The following is an 11,168-nucleotide window of genomic DNA, read 5'->3' on the forward strand; positions in this document are numbered from 1 at the left end:
ATGGACAAAATTTTAGAAAGGTATAACCTTCCAGGACTGAACCAGGAAGAAAGAGAAAATATGAACAGACCAATCACAAGTAATGAAATTGAAGCTGTGATTAAAAATCTTCCAGCAAACAAAAGTCCAGGACTGGATGGCTTCACAGCTGAATTCTATCAAACATTTAAAGAAGAGCTAACACCCATCTTTCTCAAACTCTTCCAAAAAATTGCAGAGGAAGGAACACTCCCAAACTCATTCTATGAGGCCACCATCGTGGCCACCGTGATACCAAAACCAGACAAAGATACTACAAAAAAAGACAATTACAGACCAATATCACTCATGGATATAGATGCAAAAATCCTCAACAAAATACTAGAAAACAGAATCCATCAAGACATTAAAAGGATCAGACACGATGACCAAGTGGGATTTATCCCAGGGATGCAAGGATTCTTCAATACAAGTAAATCAATCAATGTGATACGCCATATTAACAGCTTGAAGAATAAAAACCATATGATCATCTCAATAGATGCAGAAAAAGCTTTTGACAAAATTCAACACCATTTATGATAAAAACTCTCCAGAAAGTGGGCATAGAGGGAACCTACCTCAACACAGTTAAGGCCATATATGACAAACCCACAGCAAACATCATTCTCAATGGTGAAAACCTGAAATCATTTCCTCTAAGATCAGGAACAAGACAAGGATGTCCACACTTGCCACTATTATTCAACAACATTTTGGAAGGCCTAGCCACGGCAATCAGAGAAGAAAAAGAAATAAAAGGAATACAAACTGGAAAAGGAGAAGTAAAACTGTCACTGTTTGCAGATGACATGATACTATACATAGAGAATCCTAAAGATGCCACCAGAAAACTACTAGAGCTAATCAATGAATTTAGTAAAGTTGCAGGATACAAAATGAATGCACAGAAATCTCTTGCATTCCTATACACTAATGATGAAAAATCTGAAAGAGAAATTAAGGAAACACTCCCATTTACCACTGCAACAAAAAGAATAGAAGACCTAGGAATAAACCTACCAAGGGAGACAATAAACCTGTATGCAAAAAACTATAAGACACTGATGAGAGAAACTAAAGATGATACAAACAGATGGAGAGATGTACCATGTTCTTGGATTGGAAAAATCAATATTGTGAAAATGATTATACTACCCTAAACAATCTACAGATTCAATGCAATCCCTATCATATTACCAATGGCATTTTTTACACAACTGGAACAAAAAATTTAAAAATTTGTATGGAAACACAAAAGATCCTGAATAGCCAAACAGTCTTGAAGAAAAAAAATGGAGCTGGAGGAATCAGACTCCCTGCCTTCAGACTATATCACAAAGGTGCAGTAATCAAGACAATATGGTACTGGCACAAAAACAGAAATATAGATCAATGGAATAGGGTAGAAAGCTTAGAGGTAAACCCATGCACCTATGGTCAACTAATCTATGACAAAGGAGGCAAAGATATACAATGGAGAAAAGACCATCTCTTCAGTAAGTGGTGCTGGGAAAACTGGACAGCTACATGTAAAAGAATGAAATTAGAACACTCCCTAACACCATACACAAAAATAAACTCAAAATGGATTAGAGACCTCAATGTAAGACTGGACACTATAAAACTCTTAGAGGAAAACATAGGAAGAACACTCTCTGATATAAATCACAGCAAGATCTTATTTGATCCACCTCCTAGAGTAATGGAAATAAAACCAAAAATAAACAAATGGGAGCTTGAAATTTAAAAGCCCTTGCACAGCAAAGGAAACTACAAACAAGACGAAAAGACAACCCTCAGAATGGGAGAAAATATTTGCAATCGAATCAACGGACAAAGGATTAATCTCCAAAATATATAAACAGCTTATGCAGTTCAATATTAAAAAAACAAACAACCCAATCCAAAATGGGCAGAAGACCTAATTAGGCATTTCTCCAAAGAAGACTTACAGATGGCCAACAAACATATGAAAAGCTGCTCAACATCACTAATTATTACAGAAATGCAAATCAAATCTACATTGAGGTATCACCTCACGCCAGTCAGAATGGCCATCATCAAAAATTTTACAAACAATAAATCCTGCAGAGGGTGTGGAGAAAAGGGAACCCTCATGCACTGTTGGTTGGAATGTAAACTGATACATCCACTATGGAGAACAGTATCGTGATTCCTTAATAAACTAAAAAATAGAACTACCCTATGACCCAGCTATCCCACTCCTGGGCATATACCCAGAGAAAACCAAATTCAAAAAGACACATGCACCCCAATGTTCACTGCAGCACTATTTACAACAGCCAGGACTTGGAAGCAACCTAAATGTCCACCAACAGAGGAATGGATAAAGAAGAAGTGGTACATATACATAATGAAATATTACTCATCCATAAAAAGGAACAAAATTGGGTCATTTTTAGAGACATTCATGGACATAGAGACTCTCCTACTGAGTGAAGTAAGTCAGAAAGAGAAGAACAAATATTGTATATTAACGCATGTACATGGAATCTGAAAAATTTGGTATAGACAATCTTATTTACAAAGCAGAAATAGACACACAGATGTAGAGAAGAAACATATAGATACCAGGGCTTGTGGGGGTGAGATGAATTAGGAGATTGCGATTGACATGTGTACACTATTGATACTATGTGTAAAATAGACATACTGTATGGCACAGGCAACTCAACTCAATGCTTTGTGGTGACCTAAATGGGAAGGAAATCCATAAAAGAGGGGATATATGTATATGTATAGCTGATTCCCTTTTATGTACAGTGTAAGTGAACAATATTGTAATGCAACTATACTCCAATAAAAAAAAACAGAAAAAAACCAATTTATTGGTACATTATACTCTTGATGGGCAAGTAGATTTCCAGTTTGGGCTTACAATGAATAAAGCTCTTATGAAGCTGCTGGTACTTGTTTTTTGGTGGACATATGCCCTCTCTTTTCTGGGATATGTATGTACATAGGAATACAGAGCTGAGTCATAGAATAATTAAATACTTAGCTTTAGTCAAAACAAAGAGAAAAGCACACACTTTTAAACTCTACACACCAATGAGAAACTAGAAATTTACTTTTGCAATAACTAAATCAGTCTTGAAAATAAGGACTTCCTAAGGATGCATAAAGAAGAATCTGGCTGATCATAATCTTGTACTCATTTCACTGCTGAATTTCATATCTCTGACTTACATAGGCAAGATATTTTGTTTTTGCAGAAACATTAAAGGCCACATTCCACAATATCCATGTCCTTCCCAGTAGGGAAAGGAATGTAAATCAAGTACAAAGTATGTATTCACCACTTCAAATGCATCTTCTCAAAAACATAATTTTCCTTCACAAGTAATTACTATCTCATAGAGCAGAAGAAAACACAGATTATAGTTTGGTTTTGCTGCCAATTTCCCTCTATATTAACAGTATTTTGAAATTCTTTTTTTATTGAGTTTTAGAAATTCTTTGTATATTCTGGATAGTAACCCCTTATTTGTTATATGGTTTGCAGATAATTTCTCCCATTCCTTATGCTGCCTTTTCACTCTTGTTTCCTTTGCTGTGCAGAAGCTTTTTCATTTGGTATAGTCCCATTTATCTACTTTGCTTTTGTTACCTATGCTTTTGGTTTCATACACACAAAACATCATTGCCCAATCCAATGTCATGTAGTTTTTCCCCTATGTTTTCTTCTAGGAGTTTTATAGTTTATCTTATCTTTAGATCTTTAATTCATTTTTAGTTAATTTTTGTACATAGTGTAAGATAAGGGTCCAACTTCATTCTTTTGCATGTAGATATCCAGTTTTTCCAATACCATTTTTTGAAGAGACTATCTTTCCTCAGTTTATAGTCCTTGTTGAAGATCAGTTAACAATACATGTGAGAGTTTTTTTCTGGGCTGTCTATTCAGTTTCAATAGTGAACATATGTCTTTATTTGATATCATACTGTTTTGATTGTTATAGCTTTAGAGTATGTTTTGAAATCAGAAAGTGTGAGGCCTCCAGCTTTGTCTTCTTTCTCAAATTGTTTTGCCTATTCGGGGTCCTTTGAGATTCTCTATGAATTTTAGGATTTTCTTATATTTCTTAAAAAAAATGCCACTGGGATTTTAATAGGGATTGCGTTGACTCTGTAGAGTGCTTTGGGTAGTTTAGACATTTTAATAGAAATGAATCTTTCAGTCCATGAACATGTTTTATCTTTCCATTTATTTGTGTGTTTATTAATTTCTTTTAGCAATGATTTTTAGTTTCCAGTCTACAAGTTTTTTACCTCTTAAATTTATTCCTAATTATTTTATTATTTTTGATACTATTGTAAATGGGATTGTTAATTTTTTTCAGATTGTTCATTGTTAATCTATAGAAATGCAACTAATTTTTGAATGTTGACTTTGTATCTTACAACTTTACTGAATTTTGTTATTATTTCTACCAGGGTTTTATGGAATTTTTTGGGTTTCTACATTTAAGATTGTGTCACCTTTGCACACAAATAATTGTACTTCTTTCTTTCCAATTTGGATGACTTTTATTTCCTTTACTTACCTAATTGCTGTCAGTAGCACTTCCAGTACTATGTTGATTAAAAGTGGCAAGAGTGGACATCCTTGCCTTGTTTCTGATTTTAGAAAAGTTTTCAGTCTTTCACCAATGAGTATAATATCAACTGTAGGTTTTTCATATATGACCATTATTATATTGAAGCAATTTCCTTCTATAACTCATTTGTTGAGTATTTTTAATCATAAAAATATGTTGAATTTTGTCAAATATATTTTCACCATCTATTGAGATGACCATGTAATTTTTATCCATTTTTCTATTAATGTGGTGTATCACATTGAGTGATTTCCATATGTCTGAAAAGTTTGAAAAGGATTGGTATTAATTCCTCTTTAAATTTTTGAAAGAATTCACCAGCGAAGCCATCTGGTTCTGAGATTTTCTTTCTTGTAAGAGTTTTTATTACCTGGATAATTTATTTTAATTAGTTCATACACATGAAAAGCAAAAAATTGTAATAGGCATAAATACTTCTGATATATTTTATGTATATGTATTTATCTTAACTCTCTGACAGCCAAGCTAAAATAGTACATCACTATTTTAAAAAATTAGGACTTTCCTGGTGATGCAGTGGTTAAGTATCACCTTGCCAATGCACAGGACATGGGTTCGATCCCTGGTCCAGGAAGATCCCACATGCTGTGGAGCAACAAAGCCAACGTGCCACAACTACTGAGCATGCGCTCTAGAGCCCATGAGCCACAACGACTGACCCCACACGTCACAACTACTGAAGGCTGTGTACCTAGAATCTGTGCTCCACAACAAGAGAAGCCACTGCAATGAAAAACCTGTGCACTGCAACAGAGCAGTGCCCACTTGCCGTAACTAGAGAAAGCCTGTGCAGCAACGAAGACCCAGTGCAGCCAAAAATAAAAATAAAATAAAATAAATAAAAAATCAATATGAATACTAAATCAACCACTGGAACAAGGTTTTAAGGAGCAAGATTTTCTCTATTAAATATAATAGAGAAAAAATTCAAATATTACTCATCTAAGATGAAGATAGTTCATAAACATGAAAAACAAGGTGGACCTAAAAGAATAAAATCATTATTTTCTGTGTACTTTATAGGTAACTGTCCCTTTGTCACACATGAATAAAACTCACAGGAGTACATTTCCCTCAACTTGCAATATAGACACCAAAGGATGGCTATGGCCTCTATTTTGCGGGATATAAGAAAATGACCTAGTCCCAAGGTGGCCAGAGAAGGCAGCAGATGATATAAAGATATATTCATATTACAGGCATATATCATTTTATTATGCTTCATTTTATTGGGTTTTGAAGATATTGCATTTTTTACAATTGAAGGTTTACAGTCATCCTGTGTTGTACAAGTCTATTGGCATCATTTTTCCAACAGCATTTGTTCATGTCATGTCTATGTGTCACATTTTAGCAATTCTTGCCATATTTCAAACGTTTTCATTATTAATATATTTGTTATGATGATCTGTGATCAGTGATTCTTTGATGTTACTATTATAAAAAGATTACTACTCGGTGAAGTCTCAGAGATGATTAACATTTTTTAGCAATAAAGTATTTTTAAATTAAGGTATGTACATTATTTCTTTAGACATAATGCTATGGCACACTTAACAGACTACAGTATAGTGTAAACATAACTTTTATATGCACTGGGAAACAAAAAAATTCATGACTTGCTATATTGTGATATTCACTTTATTGCAGTGGTCTGGAACCAAGCCCACAATATCTGTGAAGTATGTCTATACTACATTTCCAGGGTTTCTCTATCTTCTCATGTTGTTGGTCACTGTGGTTTGTTTGACAGTCTATTGCAGACAATGTCTTGTGTTGAGCAATAGGAATTAATTGCTCACCACATTCAATAAATATTGAATGTCCTCTACCCTCAAGAAACTCACAGTGTTCTAGAGGAGGCAGCCATGCATATGAATTTTCCTTTGGAAGTGTCAAGGAAGGACCAACTAATTTCAGCTATGGGGAAAAGGGAAGGTGGTATTTGAACCTCTACTCATTCTTTTTATCATTTCAGCTCAATCATTCCTAGAGTACAATCCAACATTTATCTACATTTTATACAATAGCAGTTAATATTTCCTGAAGGCTTAATACATGTCCTTTTACATATTAATTATACAAGTAACCCAAATATTGGCAGAGGTCACTCTGGCTTTTGACATTTAGATAAATTAGTTTAAGTATCTATTATTCATTCTTTCGAGCCCAACACTTGCCCCAAGATTCCTGTGCTTCTAGGGACTTTTATTTTTTTACTTCTGAATTTAAGCCTCTGCTTTTACTGACATCTGAATCTTATTCTCTAATAACTATTTACAAAAGGCATTTTTGTGCGTAGCATACTTTACTAAAGGTTTGAGCAGGTAGAAGAATTTTACATGGCAAGAACACCAATAAATTAAAATTAGTTACTTATGTTCTTAATAGCCTTTGGCCACCCTAACACTGAACAGTTTGAGCCACCTACTCCTCCATAGCTCAGAATTCCATAATTTCAATTGATTCTCTCTCTCTCTTCTTTCTCCTCATGACCCACAAAATCTATTCACTTCTCAAGCAGAGTTTTAATTATTTTTTATCGTCTTTTTCTAAAACATAGTTTCAGGACCTTATCTTCATATCTAAATAAATAGTTTAGTCTCTCTGCTCCTCCCCATTCAACAGACAGCCACATTTTCTTGTGCAATGCTAGCAATGTCCCTAAGACACAATGGTGAAGGTCACAGTAAATGGATTTGGCTGTATTGGGCACCTGGTCACAAGGGTTGCTTTTAACTATGGCAAAGTGAGTATTACCATTGATGACTGCTTCACTGACTACAACTGCAAGGTTTACACATTCTGGTGTGATTCCACTAATGGCAAGTTCAATGGCACAGTCCAGTCTGAGAAGGGGAAGCTTGTCATCAGTGGAAAGCCCACCTCCATTTTCCAGGAGCAATATCCTGCCAATATCAAATGGGGTGCTGCTGGTGCTGAGTATGTTCTGGTGCCCTCACTGCCTTGGAGAAGACTGGGCCTCACATGAAGTGTAGAGCCAAAAGGCTCATCATCTCTGTCCCTTCTGCTGATAGCCCCATGTTTGTGATGGGCATGAACCATAAGAAGTACAACTCCCTCAAGATGGTTGGCAATGCCTCCTGCACTACCACCTGCTTGGCAACCCTGGCCAATGTCACTGTGGATGGACTCATGACCACAGTTCATACCATCACTGCCATCCAGAAGACCACTGATGGGCTCACTGGGAAACTGTACTCTGATGGATGAGGAACTGCCCAGAACATCATCTCTGCTTCTACTGGCACTGCCAAAGGCTTTGGGGAAAGGACATCCCTGAGATGAATTGGAAATTCGCCGTCATGGCCTTCCATGCCTCCATCCCCGATGTGTTTGACATAGATCTGATGTGAGGCCTGGAGAAAGCTGCTAAATATGATATTATCAAGAAGAGGTAAAGCAGGCATTGGAAGGCACCCTAAAGACCACACTGGGCTACACTGAGAACCAAGTTTTCTATTGTGATTTTAGCAGTGACACCCCACTCTTCCTCCCTGGATGCTGGGGCTGGTATTGCCCTTAGCAAACACTTTGTCTAGCTGCAGCAAAAGGGTGGGAGGCCTTATGGTCCACATAGCGTCTGAGAAGTGAGAGCGCCTGGATCTCCAGCTCCAGCAAGAGCACGAGAGAGGCCCTCAGCTGCTGGGGAGTCCTTGCTCCAACTTGATCCCCCAACATACTGAGAATATCAAAATCTTTCATCCCAGAACCCCTAAAAAGGGGGAGGGGCTTAGTGAACCTTACCTTTCATGTACCATCAATAGAAAATACACTGTACCCAGCCTAAATAAGCAGTTAACTTTTTCTAAATAAAGACAGTTCCTTTCATAAGAGAAATTCTGTTACCAACTATTGAAGTGATATATTTTCACTCTGCTACATACATTTTGTCTTGTTTACTTTTCATGATAACCCAGTGAATGATGCATTTTATCTCCATTTTATAGATTAGAAAACTAATACTGAATAAAGTTACCTGAAGTTAGAAAATTAAAGATCCAAGTATATAATCAAAATCTGATTCCAAAGGCCTGTGCTGTTATGATGTGTGTGTGTATGTGTGTATTTCTATTTATATATCTTACTGTGCTTGATTAAGAAAAATCTCAAAGCCTTAATCTGAAAAAGAAGAAATCACTATCATCTATCTAGAATAGCAGTTAAATATAGAATTGGAACCAATAACCATCAGAATCTTTTCCATCCCTGGAATTTAGTGAAACATTCATGTTTTGTTTGTTTTCTTTGAGTTTCTGTTTCCACATACTACAACTCAGAGGGATAGAGAAATCACTTGACAAGTATGCTCACAGAATTCTAATCTGTGACTTCTAATTGAAAAGGGGTCATTAACAGTTTTGAGATCTTCTCTAAGCATATCCTTCTACAAAAAATAATTACCAGTAAATTTGAATACTACTCTTTAGAAGGTGTATAAAGCCATAATTCTTTGAATAACGTTTCCACATGAACATCATCCAGAGATTTAGAAATAAGATTCAGTCTTTTCTCTAAATGTAATCGGATGGCTGAGAAAACTGTGATTGCCAATACTGATGTTCAGAGTAGAGAGAACAACTTATCACAATGGATAGAGAGAAAATATGCATTCATAGCAAATACCTATATTTAGCACTGGTGCCTCTCCTGGCTTTTGTAGACATTCAGTAAATGTTTGCTACATTGAGCCAAATCTAGGAAGATAAATATTTCTAATATACATGTTCATATTGCCAAAATGTTGATAAACCACACTTCTACATGTAGAGGAGAAAGACTTAATTCTTTTAAAAGTTCATAGCTAATAAAGAAAATTTTGAGTTTAATATAATTTCTGAATTGAAGCACACTTAAGGCAGACACCAGTTATTATCAAGGTTGTGGGTATCAAGAATTAAGCCATGACACCTCTAAAAATATGTAGTTAGGCTAGCTTCATGTCTCTTGTTAAGTTTCAGAATAGAATGTATGAAATTGAGTGGCACTAGTCACAGATGAAAGGAGGTTGTCTTCTTTTCTTTAAGCAGAAAATTTAATGTAGTGTACCACAACTCAAATTAAGATATAGATGGTTAACTCCTAAGAATTTTGTTAACATCCTGGTCCCACTCAATACTGTCTGAAATCCTAGAGGGTTAACCTAAGCAGTGATCTCTATATATTAGAATATTGACATCATAATTTCATTAATAATTCAGAATACAAATAAATTTTCATCTTATTTTCTAGTGATCAGTGGCCTTTGTCCCATACTCAATTAGCTATTATATTTTCTATAGTTCTATTACTCCCAATAAAGTACCACTACTGTCCTCTTCACATTCTAGATGGGTGAGTTATGTTGATGAAAAACATTTGAACCCTTTATTTATCTAGCAGGACCTTAAGGTCTTTTCCCAATTTTCTCCAGATAAAAGGAGTAATAGGCTTATATTATGCCATTTCTTTCTGAAAGAGAGGATGTAATCATTGGGGCAAAAGTAATTTTGGATCAGGGACTAGAGGACATAGCACAAAGCCAGTGAAAATATCTTGCAAGAGAAAGAATTATAAGATCTTCAAGCAGCTAGAATTAGAGTTATAGCAGACAAGAGGTAGAGATAGAGAGCCTATAGGAGGCCAATTAACAATGACCCTTTTTATTTGCTATCTGGCTAAGGACATAATTCAGTCCACTTTAAGTATGTTGTACATTTAAAATATAGAAATGAGAGATACATGTTGTAATCAATTTAAGTATTACTTTAATGAAGGACACGGCCATATGGGGGTAAATTTATACAACTGAAATTTCCAGGGTGCTTGATTTTAATAGGTTTTATTGAGTGAATTTCAAAATAAGCATGCCAATGTTTATAAGTACCCATTTCTATGGTCAGATTCATGCCACAATTTTTTCCATATTTTTTTCAGTTTTGAATATTAAATCTTAGCATATGTGAAAATGTTGAGTATTGACAGAAATTTGTGTTAGATGTTTTTAAAATATGTTTAAATTAATCATTATTTTGTATAAGTTTGTTAGCAATTTAGTGTCTTAAGTAGAGATTTATTTAAAGACAATTCTAACAGCAGTGGGATACCAAGTACAGGGTAGTAGAGGTGGTCCACTCCAGGTGCAGGTACAGAGGGAGTGCACTGCTTTTGGAGAATTTAAAAACAATGATAAAATTCCTGAAAGTTGTTGTTGTTGCTGTTAATATCACCATGCACCACCAAGTCTAAACAATGCCATTGATAAAATCTTTCTCCTCACTGGTGCATACAGCTCCCACTGCCCATCCTTTCTTTGGTATGTCATTCTCTAAGAATAAATGCTAGATATATGTGCAAACCTGCAAATACTATTTATTCATGTGTAGTCATTCATTCATTCTCTGTGTTGATATGGTTGCTAGGGCAGTGCAGAGTTCCCTTTAAGTATCTGCATTAAGAAATCTGTATTATTGGGCTTCCCTGGTGGCGCAGTGGTTGAGAGTC

At 35.4% G+C, this 11,168-nt stretch overlaps 1 pseudogene; it reads left to right on the plus strand.

The window, feature by feature from the left end:
• The first annotated feature begins 7,338 nt into the window (after nucleotides 1–7,338).
• Nucleotides 7,339–8,227, plus strand: LOC112402336 (glyceraldehyde-3-phosphate dehydrogenase pseudogene; annotated as a pseudogene).
• The last annotated feature ends 2,941 nt before the right edge of the window (nucleotides 8,228–11,168 follow it).

The sequence above is a fragment of the Neophocaena asiaeorientalis genome, unplaced genomic scaffold (genome assembly GCF_003031525.2).
Source record: "Neophocaena asiaeorientalis asiaeorientalis breed wild unplaced genomic scaffold, Neophocaena_asiaeorientalis_V1.1 scaffold604, whole genome shotgun sequence".
Classification (NCBI taxonomy): domain Eukaryota; kingdom Metazoa; phylum Chordata; class Mammalia; order Artiodactyla; family Phocoenidae; genus Neophocaena; species Neophocaena asiaeorientalis.